The sequence below is a fragment of the Mustela nivalis genome (genome assembly GCF_964662115.1).
Source record: "Mustela nivalis genome assembly, chromosome: 6".
NCBI lineage: Eukaryota > Metazoa > Chordata > Mammalia > Carnivora > Mustelidae > Mustela > Mustela nivalis.
Window position 1 is genome coordinate 79,088,816 of NC_139025.1, and position 11,436 is coordinate 79,100,251.

Below are 11,436 nucleotides of genomic sequence, written 5' to 3' on the forward strand. Positions count from 1 at the left end.
ATCGGAGTTCATCATTCATCTGGCTTCCCAAGGCAGTGGAGGTTTAATTAATTTATTCTTAAAATCCGTGTTTTCCTCTCCTCTGCATCCGTAGCTGTGCCGCGGGCATTTTGTTGTACTGGTTGACCGCAGTCTCAGCCGAGGAGTTGACGCTAAATACGTCTTCCTTCTCGTCTGATAAGAGAAAGACGAGAGTGAAAGTGTGTTGGTTTAACTGGGGACCGCATGCGTCATTTGGAGTTATTTTTCCCTATTCTTCACCTTTTCTTTTCTGCGCAAACCCAACCGGATCCTGCCCTCCCTGCCCGCCCCTGCTTTTTAGGGATTGGCGTCTAGGCGCTGTCCGTAGTGCTGAAAAATTGCGTAGTAAGACCTACCAATGAGCGAGAATACACCAAGACAGGAATGTTCCATAAAAGCCCATATGTGATTGCATGGCACGTTTTCTAAACACTGTTCAGTACATAGACTCTAAACTTAAACGGCATTGAAAGCAAAACAAAAACAAAACAAAAGAAAACAACAACAATACAATCTCTTCCTGTATTTTTACTTGGGGGTCTTGTCCAACTCAATTATAAGGGTCCAATTCTATTTATGTTTGGATACTATATTCAGAACCTTCAAATTGCAAACACCTGTAGATTCTCTAAAAACGTAATTATTAGTCCTGTATGTTATTAAATTGTCAGCAATTGGGGGAAACGTTGATGCAGAATTGGGTCATTGTTAGTGTAAAAAATGCTGAAAGCCCATGATGTAAAGATGAGTTAGAATTCAACAATAAAGTGAAGACAATGTATTTAGAGTATTTACTAATTTAGGAAATTTCATGGTCTTACAAGAAATGGGCAATGTATAAATGGGAGTTCATACAAGACTATACTGAAAAATACTTATTCTTTTTCATTTAAAACTTTTAAACACCCTGGGGATACACAGGTGGTTCAGTTGTTTACGTGCCCAACTCTTGATTTCTGCTCAGGTCATGATCTCAGATTGGTGAGATTGAGCCCCACAGTGGGCTCAGCACTTAGCCTGGCGCCTGCTTGGAAATCTCTCTCACCTATTCCTCTCTCTCAAATAAATAAATAAATATAAATCTTAAAAAAACAAAACACCAAAACTATTAAACACTCTATAATATAGGTGGACTGCCCACCAATGAAGAAAGTGGAAGAAGTTCTTCTAGTAACATGTTCCTAGCCATGTCTTTATCGACTTTTTTTTTTTTTTTAAACTTGCTAAGGGGAGCGCCCGGGTGGCTCAGTGGGCTAAAGCCTCTGCCTTTGGCTCAGTCATGATCCCAGGGTCCTGGGATGATGAGATACATTGTAAAACAACATCCTCTCTGCTCAGTGGGGAGCCTGCTTCCTCCTCTCACTCCATCTGCCTCTCTGCCTACTTGTGATATCTCTCTCCATGTCAAATCAATAAATAAAATCTTAAAAATAAAATAAAATAAAACTTGCTAAGGGCCCCCATCCTATTTTGGTAGTATATGCTAGAGCAGTGCCTCCTGAAATTTAATGTGCATATGAAACCCCTCAGGATCTTGAAAAAAATGCAGGTTTTCATTCAGCAAGAATGAGTTTGGGTCTCAGATTCTGCATTTCTAATATCCACGTGATGCCAGAGGTTGCTAGTTCAGGACCACACTTCAAGCAACAAGTTCCAGAAATATTGTGTTCTGGCAATACAGTCACTCATAGAGTATGGGAAAGGAGGTCATTTTCTTCCATCTATTATTCTCTGTATGTTTCTAGACTGTTGCAAGAATGTTCTATTCAAATAAGTTCACAGGTTAACCATTTAATTTACACATTTAATTTACACAATATTAACCAACTGTTTGTATCTCAAACTGCTTTTAAATTTGTTCATTTGGTTTTGATTTTGACACTGTCTAGACACATACCGCAGTTTACATCACCCTATATTTTCATACTATAACTGGCAATTACTCATTCTCTTTGCATTCCAAACTCAAGGAAAAAAAAAAAAAAAACCTAAGTAACTGATTTTACTGCTGTATGGGCCCCACACCAAGGATTTATTCTCATGATTTTGACTTGTCATTTTATGACTTTTAGTATGGCTTCATACTAAATGCTCATTATACTGACTTTACAAATCTGAATGTTACAATCTAATTCTCATCTAACTTCGAAAGTGAGATAGGGCTATTGTTTCATAGATCCTTTGAGTAAATGCTGATCTGTCATGTCACTGACATAGCCTAAGTATAGTTAGATTTTGAAGATTCTTCTGGATGGTTTCCTCCTCCTCCTCCTTCTTCTTAAATTCATACATATATCAGTTGATACTCTGTTTTTAGTCAATATTTTTGAATTGATGCAAAAGATAAGTTTTGACTATATATTAAGTTCCTTGGTGTTAGTTTATGCATGATCTTGACCTTTCTCAAGCTATATGAAAGGTGATGATGTTCTGGAAAGTCTGCAAAGTGGCTCACTTAGGAAAATATAATGAATTAAAATCCATTATGTTCTACTTACTTTGCTAGTGGCTGGGATACAAAGATAGATGATCTTTGGTCTCTGACCTTGATGAGATACATTGCAAAACAACATGGCAAGTCTACTACGTTTTATAGAAGTGCAGAGATTAGTAATTTATATTCTATTCTCCATTGCCAAAGAAGTGATGAAGAATAGCAAAATAGACAAAACCCAGAATACCTGCATTTCAGGTCCTTGTCAATGCCTGCTGCTTAATTTTTATTTTAAAAAATTATTGACAGATAAGAAACATATAAATGCTTTTCTAAAGCACACATGATTAATCCATACTTCTGGATAGTCTATTATTTATTTTCAGACAATACAAATTATTGGAAAGGTAAATATATAGGTAGCATTGTTTAGACCTCCTCCAAACTGAATTGCCTTTCCTATGCTTCAACATTCTACTTTCAGCTTATATGCAAATATTCTGTATAAAAAAATCCTCAGTTTACATGCCCTGCTCTATATGTATATAGGGTTGTTACTACAGACTCGAATTTGCCCAACACATCACTTAATATTCCTTATATTAAATCTCTTCAAAAACATTTTTTTCATTGACAGTTTCCTGAATTGAACTCTCATACTCCTCCTCACTTAAACCATCCAAAGTTAAGTGGGGTGTTCTCTTATACACAATGTGCATCATAAAATTGATCCCCTTTGCTTTTTCTTTTAGTCACTAGGGATGGCCAAGTAAAGTTAATATCTAGAAATTAATAACTGTGTAAAATATTAAGGCCTTTATGGTTTTTTTCCTCTATTGCCTTGACTACTGCAATTTTGTTTTCTCATGTATTGGTATATTACTTTTTTTTTCATTATCTGTTTTAATGTGTGTCCTATATAAATGTCCTCACAAAATCAGAAATGAAGTAAAGAAATTAGAAGTAAGTAAATACATTTATTTTTCTACATTTATTTTTCTGCTTTTTGGCCAAAAATGTTGACTACTGTGTGGGTATATATAGCTAGCTGTTCTAAAAGTTTATTTTTAATAAGACACTAAAATATAGAAAAAATCATATAGTTAGCTATGAATATAAACATATAATTTATTATGACTACATAAATGTTACGCTAGTGGAAGAAATTTTAACTTAGATGACTATAGATCAGGTTTATTTCAAAACACTTTGTTTCTCTGTCTATATGCTAAATAGTATCCTTTGTATGAGTAGGACTTGCAGAAGTGTTGATTATCCAACTTCCTAGAAGATGTGGCAACTATAGAAATTTTAAAAACATGACAGCCCCACTTTTATGAACATACATTGGAATAATAGTGCAACAAAGGAACTAAAATCAAGAATTTCTTCTAACAAGCTGGCTCAGGATACTTTTCAGAGGGAAATTTTCCTTGCTGTGAATTCTTGCTACCCTGGTTCCAGCTGAATTCTTGCGCTCATGTTTTCTATGGTGAGATCATCTCTTGAACCTATTAGGCCAACATGTTACCTTCAGCTTTTTTGGAAACCTACATCTTGTCTGGTTGAAGTTTGATTATTCTTTCTAAACTAAAATGTCTTAATATAGCTGGGTCTTTTTATTTGAAGTATTGCTATTTTCTCAACTACTGAACTCTAAAAAATGTATTAAAAACAAATATAAATTATTTTTGCTATAAACACTAAAAAATTAATCCAATGCTTATTTGGCTTTAGATGGTAGGCAATAATTAGCTATATCCAAAAGTCCCTTTTATCTTTAAAAGTACATTCTTACCTATTCTAGTGTCATTTTTATCTAGCCATGCCCTTTTCTCATGTGAGTGGTTTTAATTTTTTTTGAGTGTTAAGATTGATTGAAAATACCATAAGAAATACATGACCTCTACCTAAAAAAAATTCTGCTCACAGCTTAGAGCATTCAGGGGGCTTGGAAGTCCATTTCTATTATTCCAAAGTAATTCAAGGAACAATCTAAAAACCTCAGCAAAAATGAATGGTCCATGGTCTTTTCTCAGTCTTGTAACTTAGTGTTGACTGGCTTAAAGTCCTATACTTTTTTTGTTTTAACCATCCTATTAGTTTTCTATTTTCTTTCCTTGGAGTTCTTCCTCTAGGTCATTTTACCATCTCATCTCTAGAGAATAGCCAATGCTGAATATGCTGACATAAGATTAGAGAGTACAGGGGTGCCTGGGTGGCTCAGTGGGTTAAGCCTCTGCCTTGGGCTCAGGTCATGATCTCAGGGTCCTGGGATCAAGCCCTGTATCAGACTCTCTGCTCAGCAGGGAGCCTGCTTCCTCCTCTCTCTCTGCCTGCCTCTCTGCCTACTTGTGATCTCTGTCTGTCAAATAAATAAATAAAATAAAATAAAAATTAGGTAGTCCTCTCCCGATTTTACATATATTAAAAAAAAAATTAGAGAGTACAATAATAGGATGATTAGATTTGATTAGAAAATGACTGTGGGATTTTTGTCAACAGTGAAGAAATTATCTAAAATAACTGGACTCATAAGTGAATTGAGCATGATGACACTTCAGTGTGGATAATGATCTAATGCTGCTCTGTTTGATGAGCACCCTTGGAAATGAGATGTTATGTTTTGCTGGTAAACTTTTCTGCAAAGAAAAAAATGTGCTAAATGCTTCAGTTCAGAGTGATCTATTTGAATGAAGTTTCATTTAATTGGCTTTAATTTATAGCCCATAAGCCTTAAATTGTTTCATTTAAAGTATACTTGAAGCCCTCTACTATATTTACTGTTGAATCTAATGAGTATGAAAGGATACCTTGGGCACAATCTCCATAAATGTGTGAGCAATAACCATGGTATAATATATTAAATTGGTTTATTTTACTGGGTTAAAGAAACAAAGAAACAGAAGGAGTTTATTTTGCTGCAGTGCATGTGTCAGTACTATGAATCAGTTAATACATAATTGGCAAATAAGTATGTCAATAGCATGTGGAAATCAATTGATTTATATACAGTTTTCCTCCAAACGTTAGGGCTTGACTATCAAGTGAAAGCAGCTTGAACCCAAGTCTACATTAACACAGCTGAATGCAGTGAACTGTGGAGGAAAGCAGTCCTATACACATGCCCATTTCACTCCTTCTTACTCTTGGCTCAGTCTGGCCATGTGCTCTGTCTTGTAAATGCATACGTATCAGTTTTTCCTGGTCTTTGTGCATTGGTCCCTATATTCATAATTCAAACTTTCTTTACACTTTTTCTATCATTCTTTCCTAACTAAAAAATTTCTTGTGAGGTTCTAGTTATATTGTAATGTATATTTTTAACTATGTTAGATTTTCATTTTTTGTAAATGTTTTTTGTGGTGTTCAGGCTGTGAAGATGAACGGGTTTTACATTTTCCCCCCAATGTGATTTTTTTCTCCTAAATATTTTCAGTTTTTTTTAATTGAGTGGGCTTTATTTTTAATTTTTTTTCTGGGATGGGGGCAGAGGGAGAGAAAGAATCTTAAGCAGGCTCCACACCCAGCACAGCCCAGGTGCGGCTCAATCTCACAACCCTGAGATCATAACCTGAGCCAAAATGAAGTCTGATGCTTAACTGACTGAGCCACCCAGGCATCCCAAGTGGGCTTTATTTTTTAGAGAAGTTTTAGTATTACAGAAAAATGGATCAGAAAGTACAGCAAGTTCCCAAATGCCTCTTCTCCCCTTGCCCTACAATTTCATCTACTATTAACATATTGCATTAGTGTGGTGCATTTGGTACAATTGGTAAACCAATATCGATACATTATTATTAACTAAAGTCCATAGTTTAGAGTTCCTCTTTGTGTTTCAGTTCTATGGGTTTTGACAAATGTTTAATGTTACCCATCCACCATTATAGTATTATAATAGTTTTACTTCTTTAAATATCTGGTCCCCCACTTACTTATTTTCTCCCCTCCCTTCTACCCACCGGCAGCACGAACCCCTGGAAACTATTGATCTTTCTACTGTTTCTATAGTTTTTCTTTTCCAGAATTGTATATATGGAGTCATATAGACTGTTACTTTTTCAGGACAGCTTTTTTCACTTAGCAATATGCATTTAAGTGTCCTTCCTGACTTTTCATGATTTGATCCCTCATTTCTTTTTTTTTAAAAATATTATTTATTTGAGAGAGAAGGACAGATTAAGCACGAGAGAGCACAAGCTCGGGGAGAAACAGAGGGAGAGGGAAAAGCAGACTCCATGCTGAGCAAGGAGCCTGATGCAGGACTCGATTCCTGGACCCTGGCATCATGACCTGAGCTGAAGGCAGATGCTTAACCGACTGAGCCACCCAGACGCCCTCATTTCTTTTTATTGCCTAACAATGTTTCACTGCATGGTTATACCACAGTTCAGCCATTCACTTATTGAAGGACAGCTTGGTTGCTTCCAATTTTTGAAAATTATGAATAAAGATGCTATAAATGTTCATGTACATGTGTGGTAAATAACCCGAGTTCGATTGCTGGGTTGAATGCTAAGACTATGTTTAGCTTTGTAAGAAACCGCCATACTGTCCTTCCAAGTGACTATACCATTTTGCATTCTTACCAGCAATGAATGAGAGTAAAAGTTCATGACCAGCATTTGGTATTGTCAATGTTTGGATTCTAACCATTTTAATGGTTAATCATCATATCTCATTGTTTTAATTTTCAATTCTCTAATGATATAAGATTTGGAACATCTTATGCTTATTTTCCATCTTTGTATCTTCTTTGGTGAGGTGTCTGTTCAGATCTTTTTTTTTAGTTTTTAATTGGATTGTTGCTTTCTTATCATTGAGTTTTGAATATTTTGGATAAGTGTTCTTTATCATATATGTGTTTTGCAAAGATCTTATCCCAGTCTGTCTTTTTACTTTTTTAAGTGGCTAGTTATTTTCCGGGGATAATTTTTTAGAACAGGAATTTTTCCCCCCAACCCCCTCCAGGAATGTGTGCATTATTAAAGAAGAAGCACTTGTATAATTGATATCAGATTTCTACAACTAAGCTAGACAAGTAAAACTCACACTTCTCATATTCTAAGTAAAACTAAACTGTATGAGTGTTTAATCACTTTAGGCAACTATAGACGTTAACTAGAAAGGCCTACATAGGGACCCTATCTTTCAATACTACCTAAAAATCAGTAAAAGAAGTTCAAGTTAGTGAGTAGAGCACAAGGGGATACTTGAAAGTATGAAAATTCTAAGGAGAAAATATAAACCTAATGTTATGAGGACTGATTAATTTTATAATTTTTATATAATCTATATAGTAGTTCTTAGTTAACTGTTCTTAGATGATACTCAAAGCAATAAACCGTTGGGAAGAATGAGGTATGATTTTTCAGAAATATTTTTGACACTGGCTTCCAGAAATATTAAGAGTCTATATGTGGAAATCTAGGTTGAAGTAAATGGAAATTTATGTACACCTAAATTTCCTCAATGACTTTGGGACTATCAGAACAATGACCTTAACAGTACTACCATACAGTTTCCTTAAAAATCTGAAGGATAGCTCAAAGCACTCACAATTGAGATTTGTTGATGTATTCAAAAGAGTAACATTGCTGGGGCACCTGGGTGGCTCAGTGGGTTAAGCCCCTGCCTTCGGCTCAGGTCTTGATCCCAGGACCTTGGGATGGAGCCCTGCATCTGGTTCTCTGCTCAGCAGGGAGCCTGCTTTCCCCCTATTCTGCCCCCCCCCGTCCCCACCTATCTGCCTGCTTGTGATCCGTGTCTGTCAAATAAATAAATAAAATCTTTTTTAAAAAAAGTTAAAAAAAACAGTAACATTGCTCTAAGTATTTTTACATATTTAACCTTATTTAGAGGCACAGACATTCCTAAATTTAACAGATACAATGAATGAACTGATGAATGAAAAAATGGACATCGTAATTCTCTCTTTTGTTTTGGTGTACCTCAGAATATATACTAAATGGCCTAGACACTGTGCCAAATATGATCAACTGATACCCAGCCCCATCTCCTTTATGAGACATCTCAGATTCTGTAGCCTGCAGTAGTTCAATGTAAATTATACCAATGAGAGGCACTGGTTTAAAATTTAAGATGGGGGGGAAAGAAAAAGAAATCTTTAATCTCACTAAACTTATAGTTATTAGCAAGTGGCAGGTGAGGTGTTACACCAGCAGTTTTGGGGTGTTAGTAAGCTCTGAGACTTAACTTTCTCCTATAGGCATAGGGCTCACTGGTGATAGATTCTCCATGATTCCTGCTCTTCCCAATTTTTCAAATTCTAGCAGTAGCTCCTAGACCTTTTTTTTCACCAGCCCTAATTATTGTGTAAACCTCAGTCTTTCTGCATTAAAACTTACATGAACTATCTACCATGTTTGGTTGGATATTGGTTAATATTTTTAGCATGTTTAGTTTGTGAATAGAAATGTAATGACATGAAATCACTCGTGCCTACCATTCTGTAATACACTATGAAAAAAATGTACCACATTTGTCTACTACCAAAAACCATTGCTTCCGATGAACTAGGCTCATAAGCAGCCATCAGGAATGGTGTGTCCTTTGTTACAAAAGGTAGTAAGAGGGTAGGATTTTTGAATTCTGTTCAGTTTCATGAAACTGAGGTAACAGAAATCCAACAACAATGTCTAAGGTAAAGGAAGTTATTTTTCTCCCCAAATAAGAAGTTTGAGTATAGGCAGGCTGGGAGTTTTACAATGGCTATGTAAGATCCTAAGTGTTTCAGTCCCCTGTTTTTCTGATCTGTCATCCTTAGCTGTGGGTTTTGTTCTCATTCCTATTCTCTCATGGTTTCCAAAGGGATACTCTACCCTCTAGCCTCACAGGAAAGAAAGAAGGCAAATAACTTGTTAAGAAAGACCCCCTGGAATCCCTAGTGTATTTCTCCTTACAGCTTCTTAGGTAGAGTTGTGTTCCAAAGCCACTCCCAGGATTTTAGCTGGGCACATTGCTAGTTTAACCAAAACCGTGGTTCTAACAGTAAGGAAAAAAGGGAGAATGAATACCATATAGGTAATTTATAGTGTTCTAAACCATAAAGCAAAGGAGCAAACAAAAACCAATGTAAATGATGTCTTCAGAAAAAAACATTTTTAAAAGTAGTGTTGTGTGACCGCAGTGTAGAAGAAAGTATTAAAGTAACTCAGTCATTTCTATAAAAATACTGATCATCAGGACTAAGTTTAGCTGTATAGAAGAAGAAGACTCCAAATAGTAGCAATTTAATTAGGATAGAAATTTATTTCCTCCTTTTGACAACAGTTTTGGGTGGGAATGTGAAGGTTGTTACTGTGGCTATCTAAGGATGGGCTGATTAATCTATTAGTCTATTTTCTTTCTTTCTTTTTTTTTTTTCTTATTAGTCTATTTTCAAGTTCCATCATCCTTAGCACTTAGTTTCCAATCACAAAATTACTTTATGGTCAAACATGGTTGCTACTGCTACAGACATCATTTTTTCATTTAAAGCCAGCCAGCAGCAGGCAGCAAGGGAGGACAAAAAAGTCCATTCTTCCAATTAAGTCAGTTCTTTCTAAGGAACCTCCTGTTCGGTCCTCACAACCTTTCTGCTTATATTTTCCTAGTCAGAACAGAGTTACTTGGTCATGGAGAGCTATAAGTGAGACTAGGGAATAGGGACTTTTATCAATTTTCATAGTCACCTTAAATCAATTTCTATTATCAAATAAGAAGAGGAATATGGATTATGTTAGTTATTATCTCTATCACCACGATTTATAGGATTATCTTCAAATATGTGGGGAAACATATGGATTGAATCTTATTCATCACTGTAAGAAATCTATTTTCTCTTCCAAATGTTGTAGTTGAAAATTGAGAATAATAGTTCTAAAAAAAGTAATTATTTAAATGAAAAACAATTATTTGTTATAATCATTTTCATCAGTATTCTTTAGATTAGGACTAAACCTAGAATAATTAAAATAATATTACCATACAATACTCATTGCCTTGGACAGAGGAAGCCCAGTTCATTGGATTATTAAAGAAGAGGGAGCAGGGCGCTTGGGTGGCTCAGTGGGTTAAGCCGCTGCCTTCGGCTCAGGTCATGATCTCAGGGTCCTAGGATCGAGTCCCGCATCGGGCTCTCTGCTCAGGGGGGAGCCTGCTTCCTCCTCTCTCTCTGCCTACTTGTGATCTCTCTCTGTCAAAGAAATAAAATCTTAAAGAAAAAAAAAAAAGAAGAGGGAGCAACTAAGCCTATAGGCAGAAAAGCAGGGCAGAAACCTTAGAAATTGGCTCTTCTGAGCCACCTTTTAATGGAGTTACTGGGGTGAGATTGAGGAAAAAGCAGGATGATTAAGAAATTAGAAAGTGGACAAAAATTGAGACAAGTAAATGTATAGGAGTTATAGGAGTCTTTAGTCTTCAAGGGAAAAAAGTCCAAATATTGCTTATAAAAATCAAAAGTAAATTTGTGATTGGGTGATGACCCTGGCATTGTAAAGTTGAAAAATGAAACAGTTACCCAAGGAATTCAAGCAAAACCCTTTGTATTATCTGAGTTATTTGAATAATTGAGGTGAACGTGGGATTTCTGCCTGGATTATTCAGATAATTGCCTTAATTCCAAGATTCATTTAGTTGGTGGAGACCTTTCCTTAGGATGTATTTTTAGAATGCTAAATGTGAAAAATTAGATTCCTAAATTAAGCAGAGCAATAGAATGAGGGAATGTGGGAGGAGAGAGAGAGAAACAATGAGAGAGAGGGGAGAGAAGAGAGAGAGAAATATAACCAGTTCATTGTCAGAATAAACCATACTTTTCCCCACACTTTTTTTTTTTTAAAGATTTTATTTATTTATTTGTCAGAGAGAGAGTGAGTGAGAGCGAGCACAGGCAGACAGAGTGGAAGGAAGAGTCAGAGGGAGAAGCAGGCTCCCTGTGGAGCAAGGAGCCCGATGTGGGACTCCATCCCAGGACGCCG